Source organism: Triturus cristatus, chromosome 5_2 (genome assembly GCF_964204655.1).
Source record: "Triturus cristatus chromosome 5_2, aTriCri1.1, whole genome shotgun sequence".
NCBI classification, from domain to species: domain Eukaryota; kingdom Metazoa; phylum Chordata; class Amphibia; order Caudata; family Salamandridae; genus Triturus; species Triturus cristatus.
In genome coordinates, this window is record NC_140588.1 from 182,696,367 (window position 1) to 182,712,460 (window position 16,094).

Below are 16,094 nucleotides of genomic sequence, written 5' to 3' on the forward strand. Positions count from 1 at the left end.
TTAGTGGTTTTCAGTTAGTCACTCAATTGATATTATCTGGTAAAACAATAGCAAACTGGAATCCCACACGCTGCTCACCAATGTGGGGTTGTTTGGACTGGCGCAAGGTGCACACTATAACTTGTGGACAGCATATACCGGGCCAACTTCTCACATTTTTAATGTGAGAAGTTGGCCCGGTATATGCTGTCCACTAGTTATAGTGGGCATCTTGCACCAGTCCAAACAACCCTGTATTGATGATAGGTTAAACACAACCTTTATTGAAAGCTCTTCTAAGGCTAAGTCTTGAAGGAATGTAAAGCAGCTTATTTTACCAGTCTATAATCTCTTGAATGGCTAAATGAAAGGCAACCACACCAGGTATATATATAAAATATATGTATTTATTTCTAAACACACCCTACTAGTCTCTTTATGAGGCTAGAGGTCCAAACACATAAGTTACACTTCAAATATTACAGTAAAATAGCACAAATACACATCAGGCCCTAGGGGCGAGCCAAACCATATACTAAAATAGTGGTATAAGAACCACGAATTAACTAGACACAAGGCCTAGAGCCCGTAGAATCGCTGGGACCCCAAGGAATCACCCAAGGTAGTGACACAGGGGACCCACGGGGGCTGTGTGCAGTGTGAGAACACAGCCGCGAGCTCCCGTTAGCTTCTATGGGGAAAGTCACGGTTAGATTTTTAAAGATTAGGGACACTTAGAGAGATGAGCTAGGACCAAACCCTGTTGGATTTAGGAAGTTCTAGGGTCAACACCCACGGGAGTACCGGAGTACTCGAATTACCTCACCCAGGGAAGCCGGGTGCATAGGTGTCAAATGGTGTCGGGTCGCGTCGTCGTTTTCAATGGGAGCTGGCAAGGAAGTGCTGCTGCCGGGAAGATGCGAAATGTCCAAAGAGATCCAAGCCTGGATCGAAGTCGAGAAGAACCTGAAAGCAGAGGGGACAGAGTCTGGGTCACTAGCCAGTGACCAGGGGCATGAAAGGCAAATGCCCACCGATGTCGGGTGATTTCTGGTAAAGGAAGTGAAGATTGACTCTTCAGCCATGAGGACCAGGAGGCATCGAGGATGACCAGGAGCTGGATTCAAGCTGCCCCACAAAGGATGTCGAGTGCTGCAGTGTCGGTGCCTGGACTGGACACAACAAGCCTTGGTGACAGCAACCCACACGGAAAGGAGAAAGATGCTTCGGTGCAGACCAGTAAGGTCTGAGGGACTCACCACTTGGTGCGGAGTCAGGGCACATCTGGAGCAACCAAGGAAGCCCAAGGAAAATCAAAGTTGCCTTCATAGGGACCCACCAGTCGATGGACCGTGGATCGCAAAATGGGGCCCATGGGTCACTCGGGGTGACTAGGCTGACATTCTTCGATGGATTCTCTGCTCGAGGTGGGTGCTACAAGTAACACAAAGCACAACTTCAAGAGACGTCGAGAAGTCAATGCACTTGAAAATGTGCACGGTGACCAGGAGTTCCGGTTCCACGTTACTCACGAGGGCTGCGGGTCTCAGCTTTGCTGGGGACTCGGGTCGACCTCTGAGAAGTCTGGAAATCTTCTTCCTGGGAAGCAGATACTTCGGAGTCCATCAGGAGCTTCGGAGATGCAGACTGGCAAATGCTTTGATGGTGCTTGTGAAGCAGGGAATTCCCTCCTTGACCCCAAGGGAGATTTCTTCAGTCCAGGGATATCTAAAGTCCTGTTGCCAGGGGTTCCTTACTTATTCCTAAGAAAGGGGTTGGACTAACTCAGGGGATCCACCTATGGGAGGGTTTGGAAAGATGGGTGGCTACGCCCATTTCCTTTGTCCAGTTTTGTGCCAGAGCAGGGGCTTGAAGCCCCTGAACCGGTTTGAGCTGGCCTATGCACAGGGACACCAAATGTGCCCCCAGTGCAGGACTTCAAAGCACTCTGAGAGTGCTTCTACCCAGCCCCAATACACATCAGCTTGTCTCGGAGGTGGTTACTGATGGACTTGGCCCTTTTGACAGGTTCACACCGAAACTTTTTGTGTTCTCCTAGCCTTTTTCTGTCACCTGGTGTTGGTGATTTTAGGCCTCTGAGCACTTTAGCACTGGGGTCCAGTGCAAAGTGTGTGCGCTCTCTGTGTATGTGTGGTGAGATGGACCTGCCTTCCCATAGGAATGCATGGGGGATATCTGTGTCCCTGGTAGTTCCTGGTGTGAGAGGAGTGGAGGGTCGAGTTTGGTATGTGTGAACTCGTGAGAATAAATGCTGCGCAAAGGTGTGAGCAGATTTATGCTGACTGGTGGAGAAGTGCCACTTCTAGAAGTTGGCATTTCTATGTACTGTGTGTATGCCAGCCTGATGGGGAGTGCATGTCTGGCTTGTGATTGACAGGAGTTGAGAGGGCTGGGGATTTCCAGGAGCCAGGGTTAGTCTGCCCGGTGGTGAATGGAGAGATCTGCATGTAGATGGGAGGGAGGAGTGGCACCTGGGACCTGAATAGGGCTGTGCCTTCACTCCACAATGCTGGCTCCACATCCTGTGGTATGTCTGATGTCCCTGGCCTGTCCTGTGAAAGGAAGAAAGGAGCTGAGCAAAACAAAGTGCTCTAAAGCTCCCCTGAACCAGTTGTATCTGGTTCTCCCATTGCCTACACTTTGAGACAAAGGAAAATGTAGTATAAAAGAAGGGGCTGTGACCCCATGAAAATTGTCTGCTTTGGCTCCTGATTCCTGCGGGCGTGCTGCTGCTGGGGCCCAGGAGGACTTGCCAGGAGGGCTGCCTCCCTGGGCCCAGCTATGCCCTGGAACCTTTTTGCTTCATCTCTTTCAGCCTTATGGACTTTAGGTTGCCCTAGCGCCCTGTGAGCGATTTGCTTTATTTTTAAGAGCACCTGGCTCTCTTTTTGCGCCCTGGGAGTGCTATCTTGTAATTTTCCCCCAGGAGAGGGAGAGCCTGGGGGCTACGCAGAGCCATGCTGCAGCCCCCTTAGGAGGGAATTCCCACCATAGGGATTTCCCCATGATGATTATGGCGGCGGGTGCCCACTCCGCATTTTACTGTGTTTCGCGGGTGCCCACACCGCTTATTCCGCTATTTCATGGTGGGTGCCCACCCCACATGTCCGCTGGCTATTTATTCTTGATGGCGGGTGCCCACCCCACGTTCCAGAGCCGCGGCCTGAGCTGCTAAAGGAATCTGTTCCATGGGCGGGGCTTCCGAGAAGGAAGAGGGAAGCCCCGCGAGTGAGGAGACGCCGATGCCGAACGGGGCTCCTGTGACCCAAGGGAAGCCCCGCGTTCAGCTGCTGTTATGAATAAGTCCTGGGTCCCAGGAGGGGGCCCGGGTGAAGGAAGGCTGCCAGAGAGAAGCGGGTCTCCCGTGTTGGTGAAGAGAGCCCCGCGTGCAGCTCCAGCCGTCCGCAGCCTCGCAGGCTCCAGGTGAAGTTCCAGCGAGGAGATCCAGAGCGGCGCCAGTGAGTCCCAGTGAGTGGAGGCGCAAGATGGGCGATGTGGTGCCAGTGAGGGCACCGTGTCTGTTTCCTTGAGCGGACCCACCGTTGCGGGCCGCTCCAACATGGGCATGTTTATTTTAAGAGCCCCGTGTGGCTCCAAGGCTTTTGGGGGCATGTTGTTGGGTGCCAGTGCTTCTTTCTTGAGCGGCCCCAACTGCCAGAGGGCCGCTCCAACGAAGGGGTCATATTTGTTTCCAGGGCCAGAGGGGCCCGTGGTTGCCCCAGTTGTGGCATGTTGTGCCTCAAGAGCCAGCGCGCTCCAACGTTGGCCATATTGTTTCAGGGGCCCAGAAGGTCCCGTGCCCCCTTTTAAAGTCTTGGCCATTATTATACAACTGCCCCGCTTATGAGAGAGCAGCTGCAGCGTTTTTGGGGGCATATATGCTCAAGAGCCCCAGAGATGAGCCTCAGGAGGGCACAGTGGTGCCAGGCTTCATCTGGAGATACACAGCTGCCCCACCAGACAGAGCGCAGCTGCAACGTTTTTGCGCAAGTATTTGATTTAGGAGTCCCTGAGAGGGACAGGAGCGGCACAGTGGTGCCAGGCCTCATTGGATTCCCAGCTGCCCAGCAAGTAGTGGACAGCTGCACCGTTTAGGTCTCTCTTGACTTTGGGGGCATGTCTGAGTTAGGAGTGAGTTGCACTCTTTGCCCCTGACCTTAACAGCTGTGCAGCACTTAGTGCCAGCTGCTACGTTTAGGTCTGCGCAGATTGCGCACCCTTGACTTTCGCTGCTTAGGCAGTGCGCCCTGACTTTCGGGACACAGGGCATTTGATCCCCCCTTTTTGAGATAGCCAGTTGGCCAGGGGGACTGTGAGGGTTGTAGGGCGCCAGGCCCTAATGTGAGGGTGGTGCTAGGAACTGTGATTCCTGTAGAATGATTTACAGACCTGTGTTGATACCTCTAAATGTGTTTTATGATTATGAGGTTGGTTCGCATATTATGGTTTATGCTAGTGAGATTTGTTTCCTAATGTAGTTATACTTAGGAGGTCAGGGTCTAATGCGTTTAGACTTGTGAGATGATTGCCTCATGTGTTTATGATGGTGAGGTTGGCACAGAATGTATTTCGCGCCTGATGTGATGCTGTGCATAATGTAGTTTATGTTACAGGCCAAGGCTAAGTACAGTGATTACCAGTAGTTATTGGTTGTGTTCTATGTTTATGATAAGTTCTACATTTACTAAGTTCACTTTGTGATGGTACTGACAGTGGTCCAGTTGGACCTGTCAGGTGTAAATAATCCCTTGTAAATATGACCTAGTGCCAGGTGGCACCGTGTATAATATGTGCTTACTATTCTAATGTGTTATGATAATACAAAGGCTATTTTTATATATAACCTTGTGTGGAGTTCCTTTTGTGGTGTGCCTGGGATATTGTTGCTGTGTGCGTGCGCAAATGCTTTACACATGACCTCCGGGATAAGCCTGACTGCTCGTGCCATGCTACCAAGGGGGGGAGCAGGGGTTATCTTTGGCGTGTAACTCCTTTGCCCTGACTAGAGTGGTGGTTTCTGCCTGGCTTTGGCGCAAACCTTAGCCAAACAGAAATCCCATTTCTAACATTGGTAATCAGCGGTGGGATTAGGACTTGCATTTGCGCAGTACCACAGTGACAACTGGCTGCACTACAAAACTTTTTAGATAGTCACATGTTGGGGATTATTATTTCTGATTTTGTTTTCTCCTCAAGAGTGTCATTTTTAAATGGTGTTTTCTGCGCTTTTATGTTGTGTGGCAGAAGAGAGAAAATGACAGGGCGGGACACCAGTAGGTGGGGAGGTTCCCATAGATAGGGAGTCCCTTGCTGGGTAAAGTGCCCAATCCCTGTTCCTGTCCCCAGAGTAGTGGGTAGATAGGAGGGAAGAGAGGGAGTGTGGAGGAGAAACAGCTAGCTCAGGAGGGTGGTTATCCCCTGAGCGTAGTGAGAGTGTCTGGATTCATCAGTAGGGTGGGATCCAGTGGTGGCAGCAGAAGTGAGTCCAGTGCATGAAGTCCCAGTCCCAGTTCCCAGAGTATGCTACCTGGTGCTCAATAAGAGGGGTACAGGTTGAGATTCAGGGGCAGTGAGGAACTGTCTCACCAGTCTGGGGGTTGTGAGAGGATGAGTGGTGTGTTGCACTGGACGAGTGGGTGTGAGTTCTTTTGGTGATAAGGAGCTTGCACGGGAGGTGGACCTCTGGCTGTGTGCTAGAGGTCCTGCAGAGGCATTGGGGAGTGATTCCAAAAGTAGTGGCTTGGGTATCTTCCGATCCTGTGTGGTGGAAGAGGCTCAGTGTAGCCCAGCTAGGTCCCAGTGGAATGGGAGGGGTGTAGGAGCTCACGTCCTGTTTCAGTGGAGACGGAGCGGGTGTGGGACGGTGTGTCCCACGGTGGCCCGAAACCCTGTCTCAGGGCCTGGAGGGTTCCCTAAGAGAGTGCCAGGTCAAGGGCCTAGGCTGTACTTGTAGGTCATTTGAGGAGGATCTTCCAGTGTCTAGAGAACGTGGATTGTCTGTAACCATAGCTCCAGCGATCCTGGTGTTGGGCAGTGCCGCTCCTAAGTGGAGGGTGCAGAAGTCCACATTGAGGGGTGAGAGGGGAAAAGAGTCGCCAGTGGAAGAACCATTGGGTCAGGGGCCAGCCAGAAGGGCTGAGCCACCAATGTGTGACCATGGTGACGCCACTTCTTTCCTGGGGGGGACCTCTGTGCCCTGTCAGGTGGACAGGAGGTCGCGAGATTGAGCCAGGCAGACTGTCATACGACCCATTAGTTATGTGTCACCTTCGAAGAGAGGGGGCATGTGTGCTACCCCCGAAGCCCTGGTTCGCTGGGCAATTGTCTGACCAAAGGGTTAAGCCCCGAGGTTGGGGGAGGCCAGGTTCAGGTTCAGCCTGACCTGGAGGGAAGGGCATCTGCAATCACTGTCCTGACCAGTTTGGCTTCTAGGGGTACCGCTCCAAGGTGGAAGGGTGCATAACTCTGGAAGGGGGTGCAGAGGGAGGGCGTCCTTGCCTCTGACCCTGGTGCAACCTGAGGGTTTAGACCCTAGGTTGGGAGATTAGGAAACTTCCAGGTCAAGAAGGAATCTCTGCCAAAGTAGATCAGCTGAAGAGACTGAGGAGGCTGCCCTTGCTGTGTGTTCTGGGGCCCACCTGCAGTTTGTTGTTTCCACTGAGGAAGAGGAAAGGGGACTTTGCTGTGTGCTGTGTCCCCCCACCTGCTTGAAGAGGGACTGTGCTGTGTGCTTTGTACCTACGAAGTGAAATAGTCTCCAGATCCCAGGTGGTAGACCAGTTGATGGAGAGGGGTCCTGAACTGGTGGGAGAATTGTGTTCTGGTGGGTGCTTCCCTGGGAGGGTGCTGAACCCCAGAAGTAGAGGTAGGGTGGGGCCCTCTTGCCCGTGACCTCTGGTCAGCCTGAGGGTGCGGACCCTAGGTTGAAGGATCAGTGGTAGTTTGTGACTACACTGAGAGGGAGAGTGGAGAATGGCCATTGTGTGCCAGGGGTTACTGCCCCCCACTCTGTGGATTGGCAAGGACCTGTGACATCTGGATGGTCTAGGGCCTGGTCCTGGCCATGGACAACTAGGGAGTACCAGTGGGGTATCCTAGTTGGGCCGGCGAGTTCTTTTTTTAGAGGAAAGCTCATGGGTTCAGAGTGGCGTAGAACCGGAGGGTGTCCCTGCCGTTGCGGGCCCGCGTCCGTTTTCTCTCGCCCAAAGCAGGGAAGCCCATTAAGGGAGTGATTGGTCTGCCCTGCGTTTTGGCTGGAAGGGGGTTGTGTTGAACTTGGCCCTTTTGGCTTCACCCCGGAACTTTTTGCGTTCTCCTAGCCTTTTTCTGTCACCTGGTGTTGGTGATTTTAGGCCTCTGAGCACATTAGCACTGGGGTCCAGTGTAAAGTGTGTGCACTCTCTGTGTATGTGTGGTGAGATGGACCTGCCCTCCTATAGGAATGCATGGGGGATGTTAGACCTGGCCTTGTGGCGTGGCCATCCCCGACCCCTAGCCACACACCCTGACCCGTGCACCTCATTCAGCCCCCGAGTACACGGCCTAGCTGGTCCTTCCCGCCAGAACCCACACACACCCGACCCGGACTTCCCCGTCCGTGCCCCCCATCTTCCCAGCACCACAGGGCCCATGCATCTACGATGGCCGCCCGGCTCCAGCGCAACCCAGGCCTCGAGGCGCCGCCCCGGCTGGAGGACATCACGCTCCCACGGAGTGAGAGAGGGAGGAGCAGTTTCCATCTCACCTCTGACCTCCCCTTGGGAGATGGGTTTCGATCGGCCCTCCGGCCTCCCTGAGGGCTGGCTCCACACCTGCTGCGTGTCTGGGACTCCTCCCGACCCGGCCCTGAAAGGATCAAAGGACGACCTGGCGGGAAACTCAACAAGCGACCCCCAGGTGCTAAGACCCCCGCCTACACAGACTCCGGACATCAAAGAGGAGTTGACCTATAACAAGGGGTGCTCTGGGACTATATGGCAGATTCGACTCTGGAACGACGAGAGCCCTGCTGACGTGGTCGCGGCTCCCTTGCAACCTTGGAACACCTGAGCCCTGCTGAGTGACTCGCGGCTCCCCTGAAGATCATAAGACCTCCGACCTTGTGCTTGAGCCCTGCTGAGTGACTCGCGGCTCCCCTGACGATCGTAAGACCTCCGACCTTGTGCTTGAGCCCTGCTGAGTGACTCGCGGCTCCTGAAAACTCTCTCGGTCCGGCTGGACCCCAGTGACCACAGCGTATCCCCCAGCTCGAGGATTGTGAGCTGTGCGCCGGGTACGTCCCTGCATTGATCCGGATCCCTAAAGACTCTCCCGCTACCCCCTATCACTACCAAGACTCTTTGAGCCCGTGCTCTATTTTTAAATATCCACCTTGTTGATCATAGAGATCCTACGAAGCTGATTAGATAAAGATCTGTTCCCAAGAACAACAGTGTGGTGTCTCTTTGTCGTGTGGTGCAGTGTGTACGATCCTAGACACGAGACTCTTCCTCCGAGGAGTCTCCCGCCAGTGCCCGGCTACGATACCCCGAGGGTAGGTCTCAGGTTGCCCAGGTACCCTCCCTGTCTCCTCTGAGGTCGCCTTCTAACATTGGTGGCAAGCGACGGGATTCAGGCCCATAATCTAGAGATCGTACCGTAAACAGCTGACGCACTACCGGCAAAGACGGCAGAAGAAAACGCCATGAGTCTCACAGAAACCGACGCGAGTACTGTGTTCCATGCGGAACAACTGGAAGAGTACACGCACAAAGAACTGAAGCAATTCTGCAAAGAACTAAAAATCGCTACCACTGGTCTCAACACCAAAGAAGATATGCAGAAGGCACTGAAAGCTTGGGTGGAATCCGGAGCCCCCCGCCCAGAAGGAGCGGTGGAGCTCCACGACGAAGCTGGACCCTCCCAAAGAGAAAGCAGCAGCAACCAGGTAGGAAGCTTCGTACCAGACGGGGGTCTATCCCCGGAAGAACTCGCAGACAGAGAGAGAAGTCGTAATCACGAACTCGAACTGGCCAAACTGAAAATCGAGGGTGAGTTGAAATTAGCTGAGAAGAAACTAGCAGTAGAACAGATGCGAGTACAAGGAGAACTAGAAGAGAAGAAACTCCAACGGGAGCACGAAGGAAGAAGACTTCAACTGGAGCACGAACGCAGCTTGAAAGAAATCGAGCTCAAAGCAAGGAGCGAAGAAGCTCGACCCCGGAGAACCGAGAGGCGCCCCCCCCCCCCAGCGGAACAGAAGGTCCACATCCCCAAAGATGTGGTCAAGGAATATTACCAAAACGATGACATCCAACAATGGTTCAAGGCCTACGAGGTCGCCATGACCTCACACCGAGTCCCGCAGAAGGATTGGGGGGCCGGGTTGTGGGGCCGATTTTTGAGCGAGGGGAGAGACACCCTGCTCGACCTACCATCCTCCCTGCAGACCTCCTACAGCCACATGAAGGAGGCCCTCCTCACAAGGTACGGCCTCACCCCGGAGATGTACCGCCAGCGGTTCCGGGACTGCACGAAGATCCCTGGCACCACGTGGGTGGAGTATGTGAACTTTTTCAGCCGTGCATTCGACGGGTGGATTAAGGGCAGCAAAGTAACCACCCTGGACGAACTAACCGACCTCATGTTATGGGAACACCTGGCAGCGAACTGCTTCGTGGAACTACGCCAGCATCTGCTCAACAGCAAGCTCATGGATCCGAGGAAGCTGGCTGTCGAGGCGGATCGCTGGACCAACACCCGGGTCTCCCGGGGCCCTGTAGGAGAATACCCCCGAGCCAGTCAGGGACCACCCCGCCAGAGAGGGGGGGGGAACCAGGGAGGGAAGAAAGAATCCCAGTCCGGTCCTCCAGGTAGAGGCCCTTCGTGACACCGGGGCGAGCATCACCGGTGTCCTCAGCCACTTAGTCCACGAAGACCACGTCCTCCCCAATATATTTTGCCCTGTAATTGCAGCTGACAACACTGAGAGCCTCTGTAAGGTAGCCCTGGTGCCTTTTGAATGGGGAGGAGTGGTCAGTAAATTGAAAGTAGCAGTAAGAACCTCCCAGCCGGTCGACTGTCTCCTGGGGAACGACCTGGAAAGTTCCCCCTGGAAGCAAGTCGAGCGCAAGACCCACCTAGGGATGATGGGTCTTCCCGAGTGGGTGTGCGCCACCACCCGATCTATGGCAGCCCGACTGCCCCCCCTTGGGGAAGTCGAGGACGCACCTGCCAACGAGGACAGGATTGTCCCAGCCGAGGTCCCCTCCATCTCCCCACGAGGAGAATCTGTCCCCAGCGACGAACCCCTACCTTCCGACCCTGCACAGATCGCAGAGTTAGGCAATCTGCCCGAGTTGGCCCAGTGGCGCCACGAGGGGGGACCCTCCCGAGAGGAGTTCTGCCAGGAGCAAGCTACCTGTCCTTCCCTGGTCGGACCCCGGCAGCAAGCAGAGGCCCAAGTCGTGGGCGACCAATCTGGAACACATCGGTTATATTGGGAAAATGACCTTTTGTACAGCGAGCAGAAGTCGGTGGAGCTAGGATCAGCCCGGGTGCTGGTGGTACCCCTACGCTTCTGAGACTTCCTCCTGGGCTTGGCCCACGATGTCCCCCTCGCAGGCCACTTGGGCCAAGACAAAACCTACAGTTGCCTAGTGACTCACTTCTACTGGCCTAAAATGAAAGCAGATGTAGAAACCCACTACAAGTCCTGTCCTACGTGCCAGGCTAGTGGAAAAGTGGAAGAAAGTGCAAGGCTCCCCTCCAACCCTTCCCTGTCGTCAGTACCCCTTTTGAACGGGTCGGGATCGACATCGTGGGGCCCCTGGACCCCCCAACCTCACAAGGTCACCGCTTCATCCTCGTCCTAGTGGACCATGCCACCCGATACCCTGAGGCCATTCCCCTACGCACCATCACAGCCCCCGTGGTGGGCCGGGCGTTGATGGGGATCTTTTCCCGTGTGGGTTTTCCCCGCGAGGTCGTGAGTGATCGCGGGACGAACTTTATCTCCAAATACATGACGTCCCTGTGGCAACAATGTGGAGTGTCCTATAAGTTCACCATCCCGTACCATCCCCAAGGAAATGGCCTAGTAGAGCGGTTTAACCGGACTCTGAAGGGGATGATCGTGGGCCTGGAAGAGCCCCTCCGGCACAAGTGGGACGTCCTGCTCCCCTGCCTTTTGTTCGCCTAACGGGAAGTTCCCCAGAAATCCTTGGGGTTCAGCCCATTTGAGTTACTCTACGGGCATCCCGTCCGGGGGCCCCTCAGCCTGGTCAAGGAAGGGTGGGAGGCGGCGCCCCGAGACCCACCCCGAGATGTGTTCCGATACGTTCTGACCCTCCGAAACCAGACTAGGAAGTTTCGAGAACTGGCCGAGGCCAACCTGGAGGCGAGCCAAGAAGAGACGAGGCACAGGTATGACCAGAATGCCACTCTGGTCGAGTTCCAGCCGGGCCAGCAGGTATGGGTCATGGCCCCAGTGAAACCTTGCGCCCTCCAGGATAAATGGACCGGGCCCTTCAAAGTCGTTGAGCGGAAGAGCCAGGTCACGTACTTGGTGGACGTCCAGTCACTTCGGGACCCCCTTCGGGTCCTTCACGTGAACCGCCTCAAGCCTCACTTCGTGCGGACGGAGCTGAGTCTACTACTGGCCACAGATGACGGGGCCGAAGAGGAGTCAGATCCCCTCCCTGACCTCCTGTGTACCAAGGAGAAGGATGGCTCTGTGGAAGGAGTGAACCTCTCCCCATCCCTCACTTCCCAGCAACGCGAGGACTGCCGCCAGCTCTTAGGGCAGTTCCCCGACTTATTCTCCCTTGTCCCCCAAGTCACTGACTGGTGTGTCCATGACGTGGACACCGGAGACAGCCCGCCGGTGAAGCACCGAGCCTACCGAGTCCCTGATCGAGTCCGGTCCTGCATTCAGGCCGAGGTCTCGAAGATGTTGACCTTGGGGGTGATCGAACCCTCAGACAGCCCCTGGGCCAGCCCAGTGGTACTAGTCCCGAAAGAAGCTGCCCCCGGTGTCGCCCCAGAGCTCCGATTCTGTGTGGACTACCGGGGACTCAATGAAGTCACCCGAGCCGACGCTCACCCCATTCCCCGAGCAGACGAGCTCATTGACCGTCTCGGGTCTGCTCATTTCCTCAGCACATTCGATCTAACCTGTGGGTACTGGCAAATTGCGCTCACAGAAGGAGCCAAGGAGCGGTCCGCCTTCTCCACCCCGGATGGGCACTATCGCTTTCGCGTGATGCCCTTCGGGATGAAAAATGTCCCGGCCACCTTCCAGCGACTGGTAAATAGAGTCCTGGCCGGGCTGGAAAAGTTCAGCGCCGCATATCTAGACGATATTGCGGTTTTCAGTTCCGAATGGAGTGAGCACCTCCAGCACCTCCGGAGGGTGCTAACGGCCCTGCGCCAGGCAGGCCTCACAGTAAAAGCCAGCAAGTGTCAGATTGGGCAAGGTTCAGTGGTCTACCTAGGGCACCGGGTCGGAAGCGGGCAGGTCGCCCCTTTGCAGCCTAAGATCGACGCCATCCTAGCCTGGGAACCACCCACTACCCAAACGGAGGTCCGAGCCTTTCTGGGCCTCACCGGCTACTACCGGAGATTCATCCGGGGGTACGGCAGCCTTGTCGGTCCCCTCACGGAACTCACGTCCAAGAAACAGCCCAAGAAAGTGCAGTGGACCTCTGCCTGCCAGGAGGCGTTCGATGCCCTGAAAGCGGCCATGTGCACTGCCCCCGTGCTCCAGGCCCCCGACTTCTCCAAGGAGTTTGTGGTGCAAACTGATGCCTCCGAGCATGGCATTGGGGCAGTCCTGTCACAGGTAAATGACCAAGGCCTAGACCAGCCCGTAGCCTTCCTCTGTCGAAGGCTGTTACCCAGAGAACAGAAATGGAGCACATTGAGCGCGAGGCGCTCGTCGTAGTCTGGGCCCTCAAGAAATTACGACCTTATCTGTTCGGCACCCATTTCCAAGTCCAAACCGACCATCGCCTCTTGCGATGGCTCATGCAGATACGAGGAGAAAACCCCAAACTACTGCGGTGGTCAATCTCCCTCCAGGGGATGGATTTCACCGTAGAGCACCACCCTGGTACTGACCACGCCAACGCTGACGGCCTCTCCCGGTTCTTCCGCCTCAGCGAAGAGAACCCCCAAGAGGATGGGTAGTTCTCTCCGGCTTTGAGCTGGGGGGGGCGTGTGTTAGACCTGGCCTTGTGGCGTGGCCATCCCCGACCCCTAGCCACACACCCTGACCCGTGCACCTCATTCAGCCCCCGAGTACACGGCCTAGCCGGTCCTTCCCGCCAGAACCCACACACACCCGACCCGGACTTCCCCGTCCGTGCCCCCCATCTTCCCAGCACCACAGGGCCCGCGTACCCACTTCATGCATCTACGATGGCCGCCCGGCTCCAGCGCAACCCAGGCCTCGAGGCGCCGCCCCGGCTGGAGGACATTGCGCTCCCACGGAGTGAGAGAGGGAGGAGCAGTTTCCATCGCACCTCTGACCTCCCCTTGGGAGATGGGTTTCGATCGGCCCTCCGGCCTCCCTGAGGGCTGGCTCCACGCCTGCTGCGTGTCTGGGACTCCTCCCGACCCGGCCCTGAAAGGATCAAAGGACGACCTGGTGGGAACTCCAACAAGCGACCCCCAGGTGCTAAGACCCCCGCCTACACAGACTCCGGACATCAAAGAGGAGTTGACCTATAACAAGGGGTGCTCTGGGACTATCTGGCAGATTCGACTCTGGAACGACGAGAGCCCTGCTGACGTGGTCGCGGCTCCCTTGCAACCTTGGAACACCTGAGCCCTGCTGAGTGACTCGCGGCTCCCCTGAAGATCGTAAGACCTCCGACCTTGTGCTTGAGCCCTGCTGAGGGACTCGCGGCTCCCCTGACGATCGTAAGACCTCCGACCTTGTGCTTGAGCCCTGCTGAGTGACTCGCGGCTCCCCTGAAGATCGTAAGACCTCCGACCTTGTGCTTGAGCCCTGCTGAGTGACTCGCGGCTCCTGAAAACTCTCTCGGTCCGGCTGGACCCCAGTGACCACAGCGTATCCCCCAGCTCGAGGATTGTGAGCTGTGCGCCGGGTACGTCCCTGCATTGATCCGGATCCCTAAAGACTGTCCCGCTACCCCCTATCCCTACCGAGACTCTTTGAGCCCGTGCTCTATTTGTAAATATCCACCTTGTTGATCATAGAGATCCTACGAAGCTCATTAGATAAAGATCTGTTCCCAAGAACAACAGTGTGGTGTCTCTTTGTCGTGTGGTGCAGTGTGTACGATCCTAGACACGAGACTCTTCCTCCGAGGAGTCTCCCGCCAGTGCCCGGCTACGATACCCCGAGGGTAGGTCTCAGGGTGCCCAGGTACCCTCCCTGTCTCCTCTGAGGTCACCTTCTAACAGGGGATATGTGTGTTCCTGGTAGTTCCTGGTGTGAGAGAAGTGCAGGGTCGAGTTTGGTATGTGCAAACTCATGAGAATAAATGCTGCGCAAAGGTGTGCGCAGATTTATGGTGACTGGTGGAGAAGTGCCACTTCTAGATGTTGGCATTTCTGTGTACTGTGTGTCTGCCTGCCTGATGGGGAGTGCATGTCTGGCTTGTGATTGACAGGAGCTGAGAGGGCTGGGGAATTCCAGGAGCCAGGGTGAGTCTGCCCGGTGGTGAATGGAGAGATCTGCATGTAGATGGGAGGGAGGAGTGGCACCTGGGACCTGAATAGGGCTGTGCCTTCCCTCCACAATGCTGGCTCCACCTCCTGTGGTGCGTCTGATGTCCCTGGCCTATCCTGTGAAAGGAAGAAAGGAGCTGAACAAAACAAAGTGCTCAAAAGCTCCCCTGAACCAGTTGTATCTGGTTCTCCCATTGCCTACACTTTGAGACAAAGGAAAATGTAGAATAAAAGAAGGGGCTGTAACCCCATGAAAATGTTCCTCCTGGATCCTGATTCCTGTGGGGCCCAGGAGGACTTGCCAGGAGGGCTGCCTCCCTGGGCCCAGCTTTGCCCTGGAACCTTTTTGCTTCATCTCTTTCAGCCTTATGGACTTTAGGCTGCCCTAGCGCCCTGTGAGCGCTTTGTTTTATTTTTAAGAGCACCTAGCTCTCTTTTTGCGCCCTGGGAGCGCTATCTTGTAATTTTCCCCCAGGAGAGGGAGAGCCTGGGGGCTGCGCAGCACCACGCTGCAGCCCCCTTAGGAGGGAATCCACACCATAGGGATTTCCCCCTGATGATTATGGCAGCGGGTGCCCACCCCGCATTTTTCTGTGTTTCGCGGGTGCCCACCCCGCTTATTCCGCTATTTCATGGTGGGTGCCCACCCCACATGTCCGCTGGCTATTTATTCTTGATGGCGGGTGCCCACCCCGCGTTCCTGCACCACGGCCCGAGCCGCTAAAGGAATCTGTTCTGGGCCGCTGCCCAGCGCGACCTGAAAGGCAAGCAAGGCTGTGCTTCCCATGGGCGGGGCTTCCGAGAAGGAAGAGGGAAGCCCCGTGAGTGAGGAGACGCCGATGCCAAGTGAGGCTCCCATAACCCAGGGGAAGCCCCGCGTTCAGCCGCTGTTATGAAGAAGTCCCGGGTCCCAGGAGGGGGCCCAGGTGAAGGACGGCTGCCAGAGAGAAGCGGGGCTCCCGTGTTGGTGAAGAGAGCCCCGCGTGCAGCCCCAGCCGTCCGGAGCCCCGCAGGCTCCAGGTGAAGTCCCAGCGAGGAGAACCCGAGTGGCGCCAGTGAGTCCCGGTGAGTGGGGGCACAAGATGGGCGGTGTGGTGCCAGTGAGGGCACCATGTCTGTTTCCTTGAGCGGACCCGCCATTGCGGGCCGCTCCAAAGTGGGCATGTTTATTTTAAGAGCCCCGTGTGGCTCCAAGGCTTTGGGGGGCATGTTGTTGGGTGCCAGTGCTTCTTTCTTGAGCGGCCCCACCTGCCAGAGGGCCCCTCCAACGAAGGGGTCATATTTGTTTCCAGGGCCGGAGGGGCCCGTGGTTGCCCCAGTTGTGGCATGTCGTGCCTCAAGAGCCAGCGTGCTCCAACGTTGACCATATTGTTTCAGGGGCCCAGAGGGGCCTGTGCCCCCTTTTAAAGTTGTAGCCA